Here is a 7,718-nt window from a genome sequence, read left to right as displayed (position 1 = left end):
AATTTGAGTGCAAAAACAACTTGAATTTATTTCCTCCAAATGAACAATAGTAACCAAATTTGTCCAATGAGGAAATAGAAACTAAATTCTGTCTAAAAGTCGGCACCACATAAGTTTCTATCAAATTCAAATAACAACCAGTCTTTAACAATAACCGAAAATCTCCTATGGCTTCAACTTTTGCATTCTTGCCATCGCCCACATAGATGAATCTTTCAGCATCATTTGGCGTTCGACAATTTAGGCAGCCTTGCATAGAGACACTTATGTGAGTAGTAGCACCTGAATCTACCCACCAAGTGTTTTCGGGTACTGAAGTTAAATTAACCTCAGAACAAACCAAAGTGAGAAGTGTACCCTTCTTTTCACGCCATGCGTGAAACTTAGTACAATCCTTCTTTATATGACCTTTACCCTTACAAAAGAAGCAGCCTAAAAGGCCTTCCTTATGCTTCGTCTGTTTCTTAACGGATGATTGGTCAACGGCAACTTCTATAACAGTCTTTCTTTTCTTACTTATAAGAATCGAATCATTCATCTCAGTAATAGTACTGAAAATTGCAAATATCATGGAAGCAGAAGTCACTGTACAAAGAACAAACCAAAGCATGCTCACAATCAATACATGTACAAAGATGAAATAACAAATATAAATGAATTTAAACACAATGGCCCAAAACCCATTACAAGGTACCAGTGCAACGTTAATATCCAATCTTTGGATTGAAATATTAACTGCAAGTGGCATTCTTTGTCATCAATGAATATAGATAATTAATCCTATCAAACAACGAGCCTATCTTTGGATTGACTCGCTATTCACATGGAAACCTAAAAAATTATCACATATTCATTGCCCTGTATACTTAAACCTGACCAAACAACAATCCTCATTTGGGTTGATCATTACTCGCATGGATCAAGTATACTATCATCCAATGTTCAAAAACAGGCAAATTCATACAAGAGAGGCCACTTTGGCGACATAAAGTACAAACTTACTCATTTCGAACAATAGACATGGCCAAAGATCAAATTCATAATCCAAACATTTATCTAAAGCACATACAAAATTTTAATAACATGCAAAACATGATACATGAATTAAAATTTACATACAAATTTGCCCTATATTGAATCCAAAACCAAAATGATCCAATAAAAAAGGGCTCAAAAGTGTCCAAAATTTATAAACCGGTACCAAAAAATGCGCTTAAGTGGGTCAAGAACCACTGAATCGGCCTTAAAATGGCCTGTATCGTTCTTAAACCACAACTAAAACACTCACATGGCGCTAAATAGGGCTGGACCGGTCTAAAAATTGGACGAACCGGTCAAAAAAATAGACCGTATCGGTTCTGAAACCCACTGAACCGGTCAAAATTGGCTAAAATCAGTTCAAAAACTGTACGAACCGATCTGAAAAGGGTCCGCATCTGTTCCAAAATAAACGAACCGTTTCTAAAACTGAATGAACCGGTTCTGTCTTAAAAACATACCGTATGGATACGGGTCGGGTACTGTCGGCCCCGACCCGGTCCGAAAAACTTTAAAACAGAGGCGCGGGCGGGGCGGCAAACGATTTTTTTTTTTTTTTTTAAAGTTGATGGATCCGGATCGGATCTGTCAAGACCCGACCCGGGCCGACCCGCCCGCTTGACCGCGCGAGAGGTCGCGGGCGTCGCCTCCACCGCTCGCCTACCGAACGGCAGGCGGGTGGTGAAGCTCTACCGGTGGGCCACCCAACACCGTGAGTGGCCGCCGGCGGGTGCGCCAGCGTCACCGGACGTCGGCCGCCACGATGGCCGGCCGACGCCCGCCGGAAACAGGCCGATTCTGGCCGGTTTCCCCTCCTGTTTATTCTGCCCTTTCAGATTGTTGGGCGGTAGCAAAAAAAAAAAAAACAGTGGGAAAACCACCGGCAGGCCACCCAACGACGTGGGTGTCTGCCGGAGGGTCGCGCCAGGACAGGGAGGTCAGCCGTCACCCAACGGCCGGCCGTCGCCCGCCTGGATGGCCTGAAACCCACCGCCCCTCTCTGCCGTCACCTTCCCACCCGTCCCCTTTCGTTCTTCTTCCTCTTTCGTGGCTTCCGTCGCCCACACCGGAGGCTCGACAGCCGGTAGGTCACACCGTCCCCTCCGGCGATAGTGACCTTGCCGGCTGTCGCCCCTCCCTCTGTTTCTTTCTCCGGATGCCAACGGAAGCCAGACGGCTTCCATCGCCCACGCGATGGAGGCCGTCGCCCCTTTTCCAGAATTTTTTTTTGTTGCAAACGAATAAAGAAAGAAGAAGATTGGAAAGGGAACAACGCACAAAATTCATCCAAAAATTCAACGATTTAACAAAGAACATGGGCTCTTATACCAATTGTTGGTATTTCTCCCCATAACGCATATACAAAACCAAACATATATACCCTAAACAGGATCATGCTCATGCTAAATCATTAAATTAAACAAAACCTTTAAACTTAAAGCGGAAGCGTACCTGAATCCATCTGATCTGGCGCACGGGAAGATCGCAGCAGGGTCTTCCAGGGTACGTGCGGCGCGCTTGAGGTCTCTCTCAGATAGGGAAGAGGAAAACTCTAGAAACCAATGTTTCAGGCAACCATCGCACGACCCCAGGGACCACTACCATTTTATAATAAGGACAATTACGGATTCCACCCATCAAAGAGTCTGTAATTCCATACCGGTATGTATACATTTCAAAATTACCCCATACCATCTAAAATGACGTAATATCCCAAAATGCAATCACTTAAGCGTATATTCACGTTAAGACAGTCATAATGTCTGAAATTTCTCCTAGACATATGCCGGCCCACCAAATGATCTTACACATCTGTGCATCAATTGGCACATTTTCGATAAAGATCTCTCTTCCACTGGAATCCTCAGAATGGCAAGCAGGAACAGCCCGCCACGGCAAGACTTAACCCCACAACAAAAGCAGAATGATCGCCGCCCAAAGTTCATCATAGAAAAAGAAGCACACCAGTCCCTAGGGTCGGCCCTCGATAAATTCATCCGGCCCAGAAAAGAGGCAAAAGAAGACTACCAAGGCAGCAGCTCCAACTCCTCCCCAAGATTGAGGCGACAGAAAAATGGTGAAGCGAAAGCCGCAGGCACCCTGCAGGACTGCACTCCCCGCCGCTGGAGGAAGAAAGCAAAATTCCACAAGTTGAGGTCCACACGAGCTCAAACAGTGCATGGCAAAAGAAGACTGCCAAGGCAGCAGCTCCAACTCCTCCCCAAGACTGAGGCAATGGAAAAATGGTGGAGCGAATGTCGCAGACACCCTGCACAACTGCACTCCATGCCGCTGGAGGAAGAAAGCAAAACTCCATGAGTTGAGGTCCACACGAGCTCAAACAGTGCATTCTTTTTTTATTACATTCTACAGATTAAATTTAAATGTTTGTGATTTATCAAAATAGAAACTTGCAAAAATCACTTCAGATGTCCTGCTTTTTCGTACCTTGAAAATATGCACAAACATTCGGGCAAACTTAATAAATTGTGAAGGTTATGCAGTCAATAATATAATCATTATTATACAAAAAGCTGGATTAACATTATCCATCTATATGCGTGTGCAGGTGTTTCATGTGTGGATGGAGAAAGAGAGGAGAGAGAGAGAGAGAGAGAGAGATTTTTGGAATGGAGCTTCATCGGATTTAGCTTTAGTATGTAGCTTCATTTAAGTTGATCTATAGGAAGTAATCAGATAGATAGAAGAGCACAAAAACCTACACAAACTAAAGAAAGTTACATCTAACATTCATGATTATTGTAAAGCAGTTCAAAGTTCCGAACAAAGAATGCTATTTTACAGGAATTAAACACACATATGCAGGCAGACATTCTTGCTGATGTCCTTGTCCCCAAAATCAGTAAACTTAGTTCTGCTTCTTCCCTCCAGTCAAAATCCATGAAATTTGCAAGCCTCGGCTGAATGCTTGGTTGAAGAGAAGCCGTGTTTGGAACTCCGATACAAAGGGAAACCATGGAAGGACAGCAACAGGTGTGAAAGTTATAAGACCCATAATATACTCATATACCTTGGCAAGTGCTTTTGCTGAGCCCCAAAGTCCCAAAGCTTTCATCAGTGGCCTGCATGCTTGAGCAATCTGTTGCAGCACTGTAGGAAAAAGGTAGCAAGGAAAAAGGAAGCAAAGATTAAATTATTAAAACATGCAACATGTAGAGCTAGAAGGACAATATCTGACACCATAAAACCTATGTCACACGGATGCGGATGCGATACGGGTGCGGATACGGTAATTTTCAAAATTTTCGGATACATGGACAAGGCTACATTAAATATTTTAAAAAATGATAGGATTAAAAAAACATTAAATTAATAGTTCACACTTACAATCTTGTGAGAAAATGTGTTTTATCACAAAAGTACTGAATATTTGAAAGGATTGTTCATTGAAATAATTGGATGCATCACAAAAAATTGATAAAATGAAAAAAAAAACATTAAATTTTTATTTTTTATTTTTTTGCCGTGTACTAGCCGAGTCCCGTGTCAAAATCGCCATGTCGGCGAGTCGACACGGGTACGTGGCCTCCTTAGCCGCGTCCATGTGACATAGCATAAAACTGATATTAGCGCCCAGTGTGGTAAAGCTCGACTCAACCTGTAGCCCGATCTAGTTGGCACCACAGAGGGCTATTAAGTCACAAAAAACGGGGACGGGTATTAAACGGCGATGAAAAAAACGGGTATAATACGGCAAAGTTTTATATATCAGAAATAAAACGGGAAAAGTTCGGCAAATTTTTTAAAAAAATTAAACATTTAATACATCTTAAAAATTATAAAAAATAATAATTAATAAAAAACGGTAAAATAACGGAAAATAACGGCAAAAAACGGGTATTATACGGGTATTAAATGGGTATTATACGCGTTTTTTGTTTTTTGATGTTTTTTTTTAAATGGGAATAGTACGGGTATTATACGGCAGAACTATTTTTGGCATTAAATACGTATTTTTTTTTTAAAAACGGCGTTTTTTGTGACAAATGGTGCATGAAAGGAGCAGCAGCTACCTCAGAAAGGAGCAGCAGCTAATATGGGTAAAAACATAGCAGCAGCTACCTCAGAAAAAGATGAAAATGGCAGAGCAATACATAATTTTCAACTGAAATTCAAAAAAAAAAAACTATATACCTGATCACGGTTATCGACAGCTTTCACTAAAACTGAATTATAGACCTTCTGTACTCTGCCATTTTATCTTTCTTCAACTTCATCAATGTATGCTACACGTAAAGATGGATAGCTACACAGGAAAAGCAACAATTAGGTCTACAATCAAGAACAAGCTGGTAACAATGATTGAATCCATAACAAAGAACAAGGTACATCACACCGATACATATGCTGTATTCAAGCTGCAGCAAGAACATCAGTACCCATATCAATGAATCATATCTCAAAGTAATGCTTGACACGTGAAGGACCCACTTATGAGATGCAAAGGAGCCAAGTTAATTTATGCAGTTGGTCATAAATTTGGTATTTAATAAACAAAAAAACAAGAAAACTAGGAAAATTCAGAAGTTATATTGCAATGAAAAGACAGGATTAATGTGAAAAATCATATGAACAGCAGCACTGCAGGTGACTATCAGTGATTATGGAAAGTCAACAGATGCTTAACCATCAAGTTTAGAATGTCTGTAGCACGGCAATCTCCACTTTGCTTTTGATTACCATAGTTCTGGCAAGTAGCAACTTATGTGAATTTCATGTCGGCCACAACCTCTATCTGAGCAGATAATGACCTCTGGCTTTTCAATTTTTCATCCACTGGTCCCGTAACTGCCTTGTAGCCTTCCAATATTTCTTATCCAGTATAAAGAAAAATAGAGTAACTTTCATGAACAAGACGTAGCACTAATGTAGGACAAGAGCAATGGATTCTATACGTGTTTCAGAAGCCATGTCAAGAAAAGCTTGAAGCTTCAAGGCCTTTCTGAAGTACATCATCCCTCCGACTGGAGGAAGTAACAAGTTCATGAGGATAAAAGGGAAAGTCTGCTCAAAGATCTACATGTGCAAAGGTCTCTACCTGTTCTGTAGAGAGATTGCCCTCTTAGGGACGCCCAATGACGATGGTGCAAGACATTCTCTTCATTACCACAAACCTCACTCTCTCTTCTACAATTGAGCCGTTCCATGAAATTATTCCATTCATCTAAAAATATTTGGCACAATAAATGGAACCATGCTTTTAGCTTCACCAGTCAGGAAGTCTTATTCAAGCCTTAAACAGCAGTTTTATATTGGAAATCAGGTGGAGTCTCAAAATTGGTTCCCCCATGAAATTAGAAATAAATTGTTGCTTAGCATTTAAGCTTATAACAAGTTGGGCTCAAGCCTATGTATAGTCCCAAAATGAACTTGGATGATTTTAAAAGACTTTAAATACACCATCAAAAATTAAGGTTGTCAATGGATCAGATTCGAGTCGTGCATACCCTTAACCGTATCCACTTTTTCAGATATTCATATTTCTGGATTTGAATACAAACAGAAAAAAGTCAAATCCAAATCCAAATCTGATTTTACAATCCGAATCTGATTTTTACATTCATATTCGAACCCAAATCAAAATGTTGAATCAAATTTGGCTGATTTTCAAAATGTAGGAGCATTAGATATAGAATGTTTATTTAAAAATAAATCTGATCTGGATCCATATCCGAATCTGATCAGATATTTAAGCATATCCAAATCTGAACCAGAATCCAAGCATACATCATTTCTTAAATCTGAATTTGATCTGATTTCTTATTTGGATAAGAATTTTTTTTCCGTATCCAATTTCTTTCGAAATGTTTCTGTCGGATCCAAATCTAATGTACTGACCATGTAATAGTTTTGCAAAGGTTAGGCCAGGTTAGAAAAATCTCGGCATGACATAATCAATCTGTTTCAAATTGCTGATCAATTCAATGTTTGGAATTAATTTAAATCCCAATAAAGTGCAAAAGATAAACCAAACATAAAAAAATACAGAAAAAATCACCATTGGTAGGGATGGTGCATCTGATTCTTGATACATGATCCATGGAACAAAAACATTCACAGGAATTAAGAGCCAACTTAGCAACCCTGTTTAGATAATCCTTTCCAGCATTATAATAAGGTAAATCACATTTCCATACTCAGTTTCGAGATGAATTAACATCAATTGGTTAGAGCTACTGTTATCTAGTCAAAAGGCCTGCAATCAAGAAAATCGCATCTCCATAATTCATGCTTAAGTGATAGTTGTGGCACCATATCATACAACAACTCTTAGCTACAACTTCAACTGCTGCTGTAAGTCACGTGGGTACGGTTACGAAGGAACGGGTATGGATACAACAATTTTAAAAAATGTAGGCATAGAGTTAAGGAAGGACATATATTTATATATACATTTCATTTCATTAACTCAAATCTTATAAAAGAGAAATCAGAATTGCATATAATTATAAATTATAGCTTTCAGCCATATTTTGATTCCAATATAAGACAGAAAAAATGCTTCATATCTTGTAGGCGAAGGAAAAAGCTTTTTTGTGATACTATTTTTCATTACATTTTACCCGTCCTAATATAAACTAGTGAATGACAAGTTCTACAATTTAATATTGCTTTTTTCGTTCACAATATATTCATTTACAAATGGAGGTAAACTAAAG

This window comes from Nymphaea colorata, chromosome 4 (assembly GCF_008831285.2).
Source record: "Nymphaea colorata isolate Beijing-Zhang1983 chromosome 4, ASM883128v2, whole genome shotgun sequence".
Taxonomy (NCBI): Eukaryota; Viridiplantae; Streptophyta; class Magnoliopsida; order Nymphaeales; family Nymphaeaceae; genus Nymphaea; species Nymphaea colorata.
This window is presented reverse-complemented; position numbering follows the sequence as displayed.